Source organism: Panthera pardus, unplaced genomic scaffold, assembly GCF_024362965.1.
Source record: "Panthera pardus isolate Hobbes unplaced genomic scaffold, ASM2436296v1 HiC_scaffold_13, whole genome shotgun sequence".
NCBI lineage: Eukaryota > Metazoa > Chordata > Mammalia > Carnivora > Felidae > Panthera > Panthera pardus.
In genome coordinates, this window is record NW_026526688.1 from 60339763 (window position 1) to 60352397 (window position 12635).

The 12635-nt window shown below is 34.5% G+C and overlaps 1 long non-coding RNA gene across 1 annotated transcript; it reads left to right on the forward strand.

Annotated features, from left to right (window-relative positions):
• The first annotated feature begins 558 nt into the window (after positions 1-558).
• On the forward strand, positions 559-11301 carry LOC109262202 (uncharacterized). Its single transcript, XR_002077663.2, has 3 exons — positions 559-675; positions 2473-2617; positions 11177-11301. It is a non-coding gene; the product is annotated as an uncharacterized LOC109262202 (long non-coding RNA).
• The last annotated feature ends 1334 nt before the right edge of the window (positions 11302-12635 follow it).

The window sequence follows — 12635 nt, forward strand, 5'->3', positions numbered from 1 at the left end:
ATGTTGTCCAGAATAATTTAAAAGTCTCCTACCAGATCATTCAGCTTTCATTCATCACCTCCTAAAATTAGTTCATAGAGAAGCCAAAACAATCATAAATATTAACCATATCATGCAACTCCCCTTTCTCTTAAAATCTAAGTTCCTCACAGTAGCTTTTTTAATGCTTGATATGACCTGGTTCTTGCTTTGCTTCTGATTTTATTCCCTACTCATTTCTCTTCTTAGAAATCTTTCAATGTAAACTTAATACTCCTTTTCTAACCTATTGCTTTTATTTCTGCAAAAAGGAATGCTTACTGAATGACTTTGATTTCACATTATTTTTAATCTGAAAATGGTAGGTAATTGCAATATTAAGGTAAAACATTAAAGTGAATGTAAAGCACTATGAGACTCACAATTATTTATTCCGAATTAAAATGCAGTTTCTATTTTTGGTGACACTAGCTTCCATTGCCTGTTACTCATAATTTCAGGGAGTCTGATCCAGTCAACATTTAGTGGCTATGTATACATCTATGTATTTGTATGTTAAATTTGTTTTTCAGATTTTTTTCTATCTTCCACCCATAAGAAGTAACGACTACTTCAACCCTTGCTTTGTAATATGCCATTAAATCTGTTGTTTTAAAAGAAGATTCTGTTTACCTGGATGCCTTGAACTTTTGACAGGTATTTATGCTATGTGCCTTTTGTTACAGTTGTATACACTGGATCTGGAACATCCATTCAGTGAGCCAAGATAAACCATGTCTATTCTGAAACATTTGGAGACTACATAAAATATTTGAAAATGGGTTCTAGATATATGATATGAATATGATTATATTTAACGAAATTTTAAGCAATCATTGGCTAAATAGATTAGCTTTCTTCACAATATTCTTGCTTTGGTAAATATTATTGAATTTAAAAATACTATGAAGGAGAGGTAACCATACCTTTGGAGTTCCCAATTGGTTCCAGGCACCAACGATTGTAAATGGACTATCTACAATGGTCTCAGTTCAGACTGGTTTCTAGAAATACACTGGGAAATAAGATGAAAATTGCCCTGCTTAAAAGTCATGATCTTCAAACAGATACTACTAAAAGAACAAACGCATTTAATATTTGTAAAATAAAATGTTTTAAACTTTGCTAAAATTAATATACTAAGCAACAAAGAACTTTTTCAACATTTTTGAAATCTGATATTCCATATGATATAGGTAAGTTAGACATTAAGCGATTAGAAAGACAAGAAGTGAAATTATTCAAAAATTATGTGATCAGCTCTTTAGATGTCCAGTCGTGCAGGAAGATGTGGAGAAGACCATCTAGGAAATGTGTTCTTCTATGATATTCTATTGCCTAAGATAGGCTCTTAAAGTCTAATGTGCCCAAACTAAAGGGTCAATTTCCTCTAAACATATCTTTGGTTCTCAGACTTATGGTCTTCATTGCCAAAACAGATGACAAAGAGTTGCCAAAGCAAAGGGACACTGTTTCATATTATTTAAATGACTTTAATTAATATAATTATTTCAGCTCAATTTTATAATAAGTCTCATAAGATGATGGGAATAAAAAACAATGTACTGTAAATAAACTCACTGTGACATTTGATTCTATTTTACAGTACCCTTATTCAACACAAAAGCATGCTTTTAACTTTCATGCTTTCAAGCATATGGAAAATTAAGCCCATGGTTTTTCTGTTTTAATTACCCCTGGGCTCTGCATATATTAAAAAAGAAACTTTTTCTATAAATATATATAGTCTAAAGCCTTTTAGAAATTAAATTTCAAAAAAATAATTAATGGCTCAAAAATATATAAGATACTGAAATGTTCACAATTCTTGGTTCATCGTTTTTACACCTTATGTTTACTTTTCACTGTCATGCAGTTGTAATTATTCCTCTCTCCCTCTAATTTTTTTTTTTTACCATTTTCTGTTATACACACACATTTAATATAAAACATTATGGAATACCTAACTATAATAAAAGTATTATAATAATATAATAAATAGTATAATAAAGCAATATGCAATGCCTAATATAAAATGTGAAAATATACCATACATTGTATATAGTATATAAGTATATATAATAACATGTTTTGTGATAGAAATGTTTAATTGTCCCTTGGGGTATTACATTTGGAAGGCACACTACCAGAATTGCTTAAAATCTAACTTGATATTTTGATATATGTCTGTGTAGCTATTATTAGTTGTCCGACATTTATTGATATCCTTCAAGCAACGAAAGATCAAGTTCATGTTAGAATTTTGCTTTATATATTCTTTGCAATTCTTGGTTACAGAGGTAAGATTTAAATCTATTTTCACTAATTTAAGGTGTTAGTACAAATTATCTCTACCAATATCTCCTTTATTAGTTTATTTGTTTGATATTTCTTATTTGTTCGATATTTCCGAGATCAAGAGACTGAGTTTAACATGATAAAATTAATTTCTAGGAATACATGAATCAAGAATGTTTTCTTATTGGATATTCTGGACTCGTGTCCCATTTGTGCCACCATGAACATGTGAATTTTGTTTTAGTAAGCTTGCTGGTGAAAGGTTTATTTCACAGGTTGTATACTCCAAGCAACATAAATGGTAAGCAAATAAGCTTTTCTCATACTTTTACTCATTAGACTTTGTGCACAACACACATACACACACACAGACCACATGTGTGTATTTACATACAGCCATACATTCCCCAGAACTGCATTTACTTTGGACAGCATGCCATTTTTTAACTGCTTTTTCTTTTTTTTTAAGTATTTTTTAAGTTTATTTATTTTGAGAGAGAGAGAGAGAGAGAGAGAAAGCATGCTTGAGGAGAAGAGCATGTGTGCCCAGTGAGGGAGGAGAAGCGAGACAAGGAAAGAGAGAGAGAATCTTAAGCAGGCTCTGCTCTGTCAGTGTGGAGTCATATGGGGCTCAAACTCACAAATCTTGAGTTCTTGACCTGAGCTGAAATCAAGAGTTAATCAAGAGCTTATCTAACTGAGCCACCCAGGTGCCCAACTGTTTTTTCCTTTAACGCAGTTTGAACATTTTTCTTATTTTTGTTATTAAAGAGGTTTATGGAAATATTAAAATATTTATGAGTGTATTTGTAATGTTATGTAAAAGTCTTAATGACCATTTAATATACTTTACATTTGAAAGAATAAACACTTGAATAATAAATATTACTCTTCTGAAATCACAAGGCATTTTAAATATATATTAATTGATATAAATTTCAATAATTTATGTAAAGTCACCAATTTTATCTTTTTTTGTATCTGGTCATACACATGAAAAATAAGTCTCTGTGGTATCCTCACATTTAGGTCCTAATCATTAGCTGTCTTGTAGTAAAATATGAAGGTAACAGTTCAATGTCAAATATAAACCATAGGACTGTATTGGAATCACAGTGTTGTCATCTGTAATGATTTTATTTTTTTTAATTTATCAATTATTTTTCCCTTTTCCATAACTTTTCCATAATGACATCAACTAGAGAATAATAAAGTGGATATGATCCAAACTCAAATGCAGACAGCTGGGAAGAGGAATATATAAATAATATTCTATTGTTCATTTTATTTTTGGTAAATGGCCTAAATTGTTAGAATAATATAAAAATCATTAAAATAATATTATAGAACATACCTTAGTGACTACTAGATCAAACCATAAAACCTTTAATCTGTTTGAATCTATATTTTTCCATTAAAGGATCCTACAAAGTGGGATCAGTGAATTTTACAATATTTATTTTATAAATATTGTGTGTATTGTATCACAACATTAAAAGAATAAGAAAAACTGAAGTAATTTTTGCTATAATTCTATCGGTGTAAACACATCAAATTAACTTTTTTTTACTTGAAATCTGGAAGCTTCATTCTTAGTGTTCTTCATTTTTCCAGTAGCGGGAGGCAGTCGTGGCCTGTTTCCAAGTACTCACATTAATATGTGTTGTGTACTCATTCATTTACTGTCTAGTGATTGAGTGGCTATCAGCGTGGGCATAGCACTCTGCTAAATACTGTGGCAGATTGCAAATCAGGAATCAAACATAGGTTTTCCGTCAAGGAGATTTAGTTCCTAAAATACTACAAGGTTTTGGGTCTATGCAAATGTAGGAGATAAATACTCCAGGGAAAGAAAATATGAGGAAAAAAGTCATGTCAGCGGGAGCTCTAGTGAGCTCTCTTTTGACTGTAACGTGTGCCAAGAGAGAGTGAGTGGGCATAAACATATGGTCTGGAATGGCAGATAAAGAATTTGGAAAGCAACATACGGTCTTCACTCCTTAGCAAGTTTTGAACAGAGGTAGAAAAACTTGAGTGGAACAAAGAAGCAGAAGGAGGATTTGAAGCCTATGATAGAATCCCATGGCAATTGTAGAACTAAGGCAAATGGCTATTCATTTCCCCCCCTACATTCCCACAGCTAAGAGTGGGGACAAGGAGGGGCACCTGGGTGGCCCAGTCGGTTGAGTGCCTGACTTCCACTCAGGTTGTGGTCTCCAGGTTCTTGAGTTTGAACCCGGCATCAGGCTTGCTGCGGTCAGTGTGGAGCCTGCTTTGGATCCTCTGTCCTCCTCTCTATCTGCCCCTCCCCCGCTTGCACTCCCTCTCTCTCTCCAAAATACACATTAAAAATAAAGAAAACAAAACATTAAAAAAAAAAGAAAACCAACAATCTGTGTCAATAGAGGGTCAATTAGTCTGCATTACTACAAGGTAGTATTGTAATTTATTAAGAATTTACCAAAGTCTGGAAAGTGACTTTTTCAAATCTGGTTTACCTTGAAAATTTAAGTTTGGGTCTTAAGAACTGGCTCAGGGTATTTCTAAAATGACGAATTTTGTTCTTTAAAGTTTTGAAAAATTAAACCCTTTATTTTGAACAGGCCAAAAGACATTTTCTGAAGATGTGATACAAGCTTTAGTAGTGGTGTTAGCAGATCTTTTGGGAAGAAAATGTCTTCCTCTGTGTGTGAGAAACTTTAAAAAGAAATGTTCTCATTCAGTGGTAAGAAAAATATATACCCCAACTTTATAATTTCATGTAAAATCTTTCCATTACAACATGTGCTACGATCGTATTTTCCTAATAACAAAAATTTTGGTGTCATTAGTTACTTTTGCTTCATCCTGCCTCAGTCAATGAGGAAGGAGTGAAGTCTTCTTTAAAAATGAACAACTTTATTTCTGATAGAGATTCTTAGCAGCAAGCTAGTAACATGATTGTTTTAAATTACATTAAAGATGATCTCAGGGTACCGGGGTGAATCTATTGGTTGAACGTCCAACTCTTGATTTTGGCTCAGTTCATGATTACAGGGTTATAGGATCGAGCCCCATGAGAGGCTCAGAGCTGAGCGTGGAGCCTGTTTAAGATCCTCTCTCTCTCTCTCTCTCTCTCTCTCTCTCTCTCTCTCAATCTCTCTCTCACCCTCTGCCCCCTCCCCCATTCGTGCACTCTCTCTCTAAAAAAAAAAAAAATGATCTCAAACAATATTATATTCAATAGTGAAATAATAATCACAGTAACATATATATTTGAAACCAGAAATATTTCATTTTAACAGCCATTTGAAAATATTTTTCTCAGAACTGTCATTGTCAAATGTCAAGAAGTAAAAATGCAATGTAACTATTGGAAAAGTAAGGTTAGTGAGCATGTGGTAGGGTATTTTGAAGCCAGATAACTAGACTCCAGCTCTGCCACTGAGCATAGAAACAGCCTTAAGAAAATTTCTTTATCCAGGCCTGTTATTATCTGTAAATTGGGGAGCATAATACTATCTGCTTCAATGGATTGCTGTGAAGATTAAATGAGTTAATATATGCACTTGGTGCTCTTAGCTCTTATTTTCATAATTCCTGTTATTTTCAGATGAAATGACTGGCTACTAAAAAAAGCCAAAAGAATCAACAGAGAAGTGATTATAATTAATGACAGTTTAGTAAGTCTTCAAATGCAAAATAGGTCTAATAAAATGTAGCTTTCCCACATACTAAAGTTACAAAGAAAATATAATGTAAAATAATCTTACTAACAATAAAAAATGGAAATTCACATGATACTATTGTTCACTTGTTAATTTGGCAAGATTGCAATTAATAGTTATATTGATAGGACTGTAAATAGATATATCTTTTAAAATATTCTTTAACATAGTGTTTCTACTTCTTAGAATTTATAATAATTATATAATCAAAGATACACACAAAAAAATTGATGTAAAAATTTACTTCGTTAGTTTCCTAAGGCTGCTGAGACTAAGCACCACAACCTGTGTGGCTTAAACAACAAAAATTTGTGGGCTCTCGGTTCTGGAGGCCAGAAGTGCAGGCTGATTGGTTCCCTCTGAAAACTGAGGGAGAGTGTTCCATGCCTCTCTCCCAGCTGCTGGTGTTTTGTTGACAATTTTTGACATTCCTTGGCTTATAGTCACATTAGCCCAATCTCTGCCTTCATGTTCATGGTGTTCTCCCTGTGTGCATGTCTCTGTGTCCAAGTTTCTTTTTATAAGAACACGAGTCATATCAGATTAGGGGCCCATCCTACTCTAATATGACTTCATCTTGACTAATTATATCTGCAATGACCCTATTTCCAAATAAGGTTACATTCTGAGATGCTGAGGTTTAGGATTTCGACATGATTTTTTGAGGAATACAGTTCAGTCTATGACATCATGCTTGCTTATAATTGAAAATTGGTGCTACCTACCACATCCAACAACAACAAAAAAGGGTTAGATGAATTTTAACCTACTTATATGTGGCTATCTTATATGCAGCCACAAAAATTCATCTTTGCAAATAATATTCTGTCACATTGGAAATGCCCTAGATATTATGTTAAGCATAAGCATTAGACCATAAAAACTGAATACTACAACATAAATATGTGTATAGAAGACTGGAAGGAAATACTATATACCAAAATCCTTATGGCTCTATCTTCCTGTGTGGTAGGACCACAACTGACTTTAATGTTTATATTTATACTTTGCTGTAAGTGATAGTATTCATACTTAGAAATATACTTCCATCCAGACTTTTAAAAATATTTTCACTCTGTGTCTCACAGACTTTGATAATCTGCTTTTGTTTCAAATATCTACATTCATCTACATTTCATTGTTACTAGGTAATTCTAGATGATCTTCCCAAGGACTTTGCTACAGTGGCAACTGTGGAACTCAATAACATAATTAAAAAGAATTTTGGTTCTGGGGACCGTGGGTGGCTCAGTTGGTTAAGTGCTGATTATTGATTTTGACTCAGGTGATGATCTCACACTTAGTAGGATTGAGCCCCGCATGGGGCTACGTGTTGTCAGCTGCTTGTGAATTCTCTCTCTCCCTCTGTCTCTGCCTCTCTCTCTCTCTCACAAGATAAATAAATAAACTTAAAAAATATTTTGGTTCCTTCCTCCTAATGATTTCTAAGTTGACTGACATGAAAAAAGCATACCAACTACCTTTGTCAAAAATTGATGATATTGTGAATGTGAACAGAATGTGAGGTCAATAAAAGAAATAAATGTAAATATTTTGAGATAAAACTAAACTTCAGAAAATGAGGACAAAACTATTCCGAATAAATACACAGGAAACAATCTTTCAGCTCTATGCTCTAGAAATTTTATACTAGAAAGGACTTACATTATTTGGAATTAACTAAACCACCATGGATTTGACTTGACATTAAATGTGTAAAATATTTCTATGTTTTCTAGTGTCATTATAAGCTAACAAACCATTGCGTGGTCTAAATTTATTCTAGAATATCTCCTCTCCTATTGATGCTGTTTGCCTTTTAGTAGATAATGGCATTCTTAACTAGTTAAACTTTCAAATTTGGATAACTTTGAAAATATAAGAAAAGGAATTTTGGCATATTTATTTACTTATTTACTTATTAAATTTATTTATCTATTTTGAGAGAGAGAGAGAGAGAGAGAGAGAGAGAGAGAATCCCAGGCAGGCTTTGCACTGGCAGTGCAAAACGTGATGCAGGGCTCAACCTCATGAACCATGAGATCATGAGCTGAGCCAAAACTAAGGGTAGTTGGACACCCAACCAACTGAGCCACCAAGGCACCCCTGGCATATTTATTAAGGGCCATTAGTATCTTATACTTCCTTGAGGACTATGGGGGACAGCAAAGAAGGTATTTCCTATGTCTTTGAGGAAAGGATAGAATAAATGAAAATGAAGATAACACAAACATAAGGAAAATTCTGTAATCTATGCCAGTAAAGTAAAGGTATTGGAAGTAAGAGATATACTTAGTGCCCCAAAATGAAAAGATGGAGAGAAGGAGAGAGTACTAAGAGGAAAATGGAAAGGGGGCAGAATTTCCTTTCCCTTATCTCCAGAAGCAAGGAGAAAAAAAATGAAACAGTAAGGTCTGCTTTGGTTTATTCATATTTCTGGATAGATTATTATTTTGGAATGTAGAGGCTTATGAAGAGTAAGAGAAAATGGTCAGTTTATTCAATCATGGAATAAGAAATCAGCTAGTAATGAGTCAACTTCATGGAAAAGAACTTAATTGTTCCCAGGCAATTGCCTACATTTGGGAGTTAGAGGGGTAGGTATAATTATTTTTCCTATTTGCCTCTGGGATGATTTCTGTGGCAGGCAAAATAATCCCCCTCCCTTAAAAAAAAGTCTGGATCCTAATCTTGGGAACCTGTGAATATGTTATGTTATGTAACAAAGGGGGAACTGACATTGTGGATTGAACTAAATTTTCTAATTTGTTGACTTTGAGATGAGGAAATTATCCTGGATTTTCTGGATTGATCCAATGTAATCACAAGGGTCCTTATAAATGAAAGACAGGGGCAAGGGAATCAGAGTCAAAGAGACATAGTACAAGAAAGATTTAACTGATCATTGCTGGCTTTGAAGGTGGAAAAGTGCCATGACCCAAGGACTAGGTTGCAGCCTAACGGGGCTGGAAAAAGCAAGGAACTAGATTCTCCCCTCTGGTCTCCAGAAGGAACCGACACAGCTCTGACTACACTTTGGTTTTAAGCCAATGAGATTCATTTTAGACTTCTGACTTCCAGAACTTCCATAACAAATTTAGATTGTGTTAAGCCAAAAGTTTGAGGTAATTTGTTATATCAGCATTAGGAGGCTAATACAACTTTTAAGAAAAGGGACATGTGAATAAAAAAAACTGTAGACAAATAATAGGTAATATTTTTTTAGGTTTCTTTTAATGGAGATAAAATTCATATAACATACAATTAATCATTTTAAAGTATATAATCCTGTGGCATTTGGTATGGTAAAATGTGTGATCACCACCTTTATCTAATTAAAACAAATACAACCAAATGATGGTTGTTTTTTTCTTTTTCTTTTTTAAAGTTTTTATTTTAATGCCACTTGGTTAACAGGATCAGATGATTGTAACTATTAAAAATTGCAGAGTTTCTTACTAATAAATCCAAGTCACGCATTTAATTTTGGGAGCTTAAGGGTAAACATCAAACACTAGTATTTTGCCTCTAAAGTTGGGATTGATTGAATACTTAATGTGGGAGTGATATGGATGAAGCTGAATTAGCATGATTTTCATTCTCATTCAAATATGTTATATAAAGCATAGTCCCGAGTGAAACTTCAATTATCTGTCCCCCAAATAAAACAACAATGCTCCCTTCTTGTAGATTCTATCTTCTATGTTACCATATGACAGGAAAATACTAGAATGTATCTTCTTAGCAGTCAGCTGGGTCTGAAAAAGAAAGACAAAGAGAAAGGGACAGACAGACTGACAGAGGAAGACACAGAGAAGTGTATATAGGAAAGGCAGAGATACATAAAGAAAGAGAAAGAAACAAAGACATAGAGACAGATAGGGAGAGAGAAGTAGGGAGAGATAAAAAAAAAATGAGACACAAATACAGAAAGACAGAGAGAGATGGACAGAAATAGAAATAGAGACAACATGGACAAAACGGAGAGACAAGCATAGAGAGAGATTAACAGAGAAAGACTTAGAGAATGTGACTGGAAAAAAGAGAGACAGCAGTATAGACAAAGTAGAGGGGTAAAGAGGCACAGCTATGACAAAAAGTGGAGAGAACAACAGAAGATAAGCAGTAGGTCATTCAAAGAGAAACAACGAAACACACAGAGCTAAGTGTGTTTAGTACACTTAGCAGTGTATAGTACAAGAAAGCAGTCAGAGAAGAGAATGGAAGGAAGGACCGCAGGGAGGCTGGGAGGGGGAAGACAGAGAAAAACTTGAGTCACATGACAGTAGCTCCTTCTCCCAAACTCACACTGAGGTGGGGCGGTAGGAGTGAGTTTGACAAGATCTAGAAACGTTCCTCTATTGCTTTGGCCTCCTGCTGACTGGCAGGAATTTCTTCCCTTCTGTTGGAATATGAGAGTTAACATAAGAAAGTGGTAATGATGTCAATTTTAACTCTTATGAGAAATTTTGTAGTTTCTGTAGCTTGAGAGGAATTAGCTGACAATGAAACATATTTTAATTTTTTTTTTTAATTTTTTTTTAACGTTTATTTATTTTTGAGACAGAGAGAGACAGAGCATGAACGGGGGAGGGTCACAGAGAGAAGGAGACACAGAATCTGAAACAGGCTCCAGGCTCTGAGCTGTCAGCACAGAGCCCGACGTGGGGCTCGAACCCACGGACCGTGAGATCATGACCTGAGCCGAAGTCGGACGCTCAACCAACTGAGCCACCCAGGCACCCCAATGAAACATATTTTAAAGGACAGATGGATGGCATTGGTTCTTGACCTGGGATTCTCAGATCCATTAGTGTCCAGCGAAGCTTATTTCCTGCTTTGTAAATGGTGTTTATCTAATTTCTGAGGGGATAGACATGGAATTACCCAACCGGACCAACTGATGACTACAAATAATAACGCCACTAACACATGCCAGGATGTTTAGCGTAGGAAAAAAAAAGCCTTCCTGGAGATAGAATTCTTAAATTTTCACCTTAATTATTTTCCTTTTTTTAAAAAAGTCAGTAATTTCCCTAATAATAGTGATATAAACAAGTATGACTTGTTTTACAATAACTTGTGTTTAAAAGAAGAATTGTTTTAAATTAATTTATTTGATTTTCTAATTGACCTCTTATTCAACTTTTCAGGTAAAAGATGTAAAAACTCCGAACTGGGCTCTCGCCTGCTCCCTGGCCCGGAGAGTAGAACTGCTGTTTCCCCGTTTGCTCTCCTGTCCAGTACAACTGATCAAGATTTCTTCCCTATGAATGTGGTAAGTGATGTATGTGAAACTTTCTTTTATCCCATGTATTCTTTTAAAAGAAACAATTGTTACATGATTGTAATACTAGCTGTGTCCAGTGAAACAAAGCCACTTTACTCTTATTCCATAATAGCAGTACTTTGCACGGAAGTAGAAAAAATTTTTTTTCTAAAACAGCTTGAGTAGTTTTAGTATCACAATAATTGATATAGGTAATGAAAAGGGTGTTAGTTTCTCGATTAATCATTATGTATGAATTGTGTCTTACTGTGAATCACTATACCATAAGCCTTTGCCACTCCAGGTGCAAACCAAAGACCAACATCAGTATCATCTGCTAGAAATGATGAAATCTTGGGAGCCATCTCAGAACTATTGAGTTCAAAATGCACAAACATTTGAGAAGCCCTGCTATAAGTCATTTGAGGGCAGTTTGTGTTTGGTTACTTGTATGATCCCTCTACCTACAAGTGGTGTATGATACAGAATAGGAACTCAGTAAATATATATCAAACACTTTATGTATGTATGTATGTATGTATGTATGTTATTTAAATCCAAGTTAGTTAACATATATATACATATATATTATATATATACATATATAATATATGTATGTGTATATATGTATGTAATGTATTACAATATATGTAATAATGATTTCAGGAATAGAATTTCGTGATTCATCACTTACATACAACACCCAGTGCTCATCCCAACAAATGTCTTCCTTAATGTCCATCACCCATTTAGCCCATTCCCCCACCCAACGCCCTGCCAGCAACCTTCAGTTTGCTCTCTGTATTTAAGAGTCTCTTATGGTTTGTCTCCCTCTCTGTTTTTATCATGTTTTTGCTTCCCTTCTCCGATGTTCATTTGTTTCGTTTCTTAAATTCCACGTATGAGAGAAATCGTATGAAATCTATCTTTGGCTGACTTATTTTGCTTAGCATAGTACACTCTAGTTCCATCCACGTAGTTGCAAATGGCAAGATTTCATTTTTTTTTTTTGATCACCGGGTAATATTCCATTGTATGTGTATATACCACATCTTTATCCATTCATCAGTCAGTGGGCATTTGTGCTCTTTCATACTTTGACTATTATTGATAGTGCTGCTATAAATATTGGGGTCTGTGTGCCCCTAAAAATCAGCATTTTTGTATCTTTTGTATAAATACCTAGTAGTGCAATTGCTGGGTCTTAAGGTAGTTCTATTTTCAATTTTTTGAGGAACCTCCATACTGTTTTCAAGAGTGGCTGCACCAGCTTGCATTCCCACCAACAGTGCAAAACAGAGCCTCTTTCTCCATATCCTTGCCAACATCCGTTGCCCCAGTTG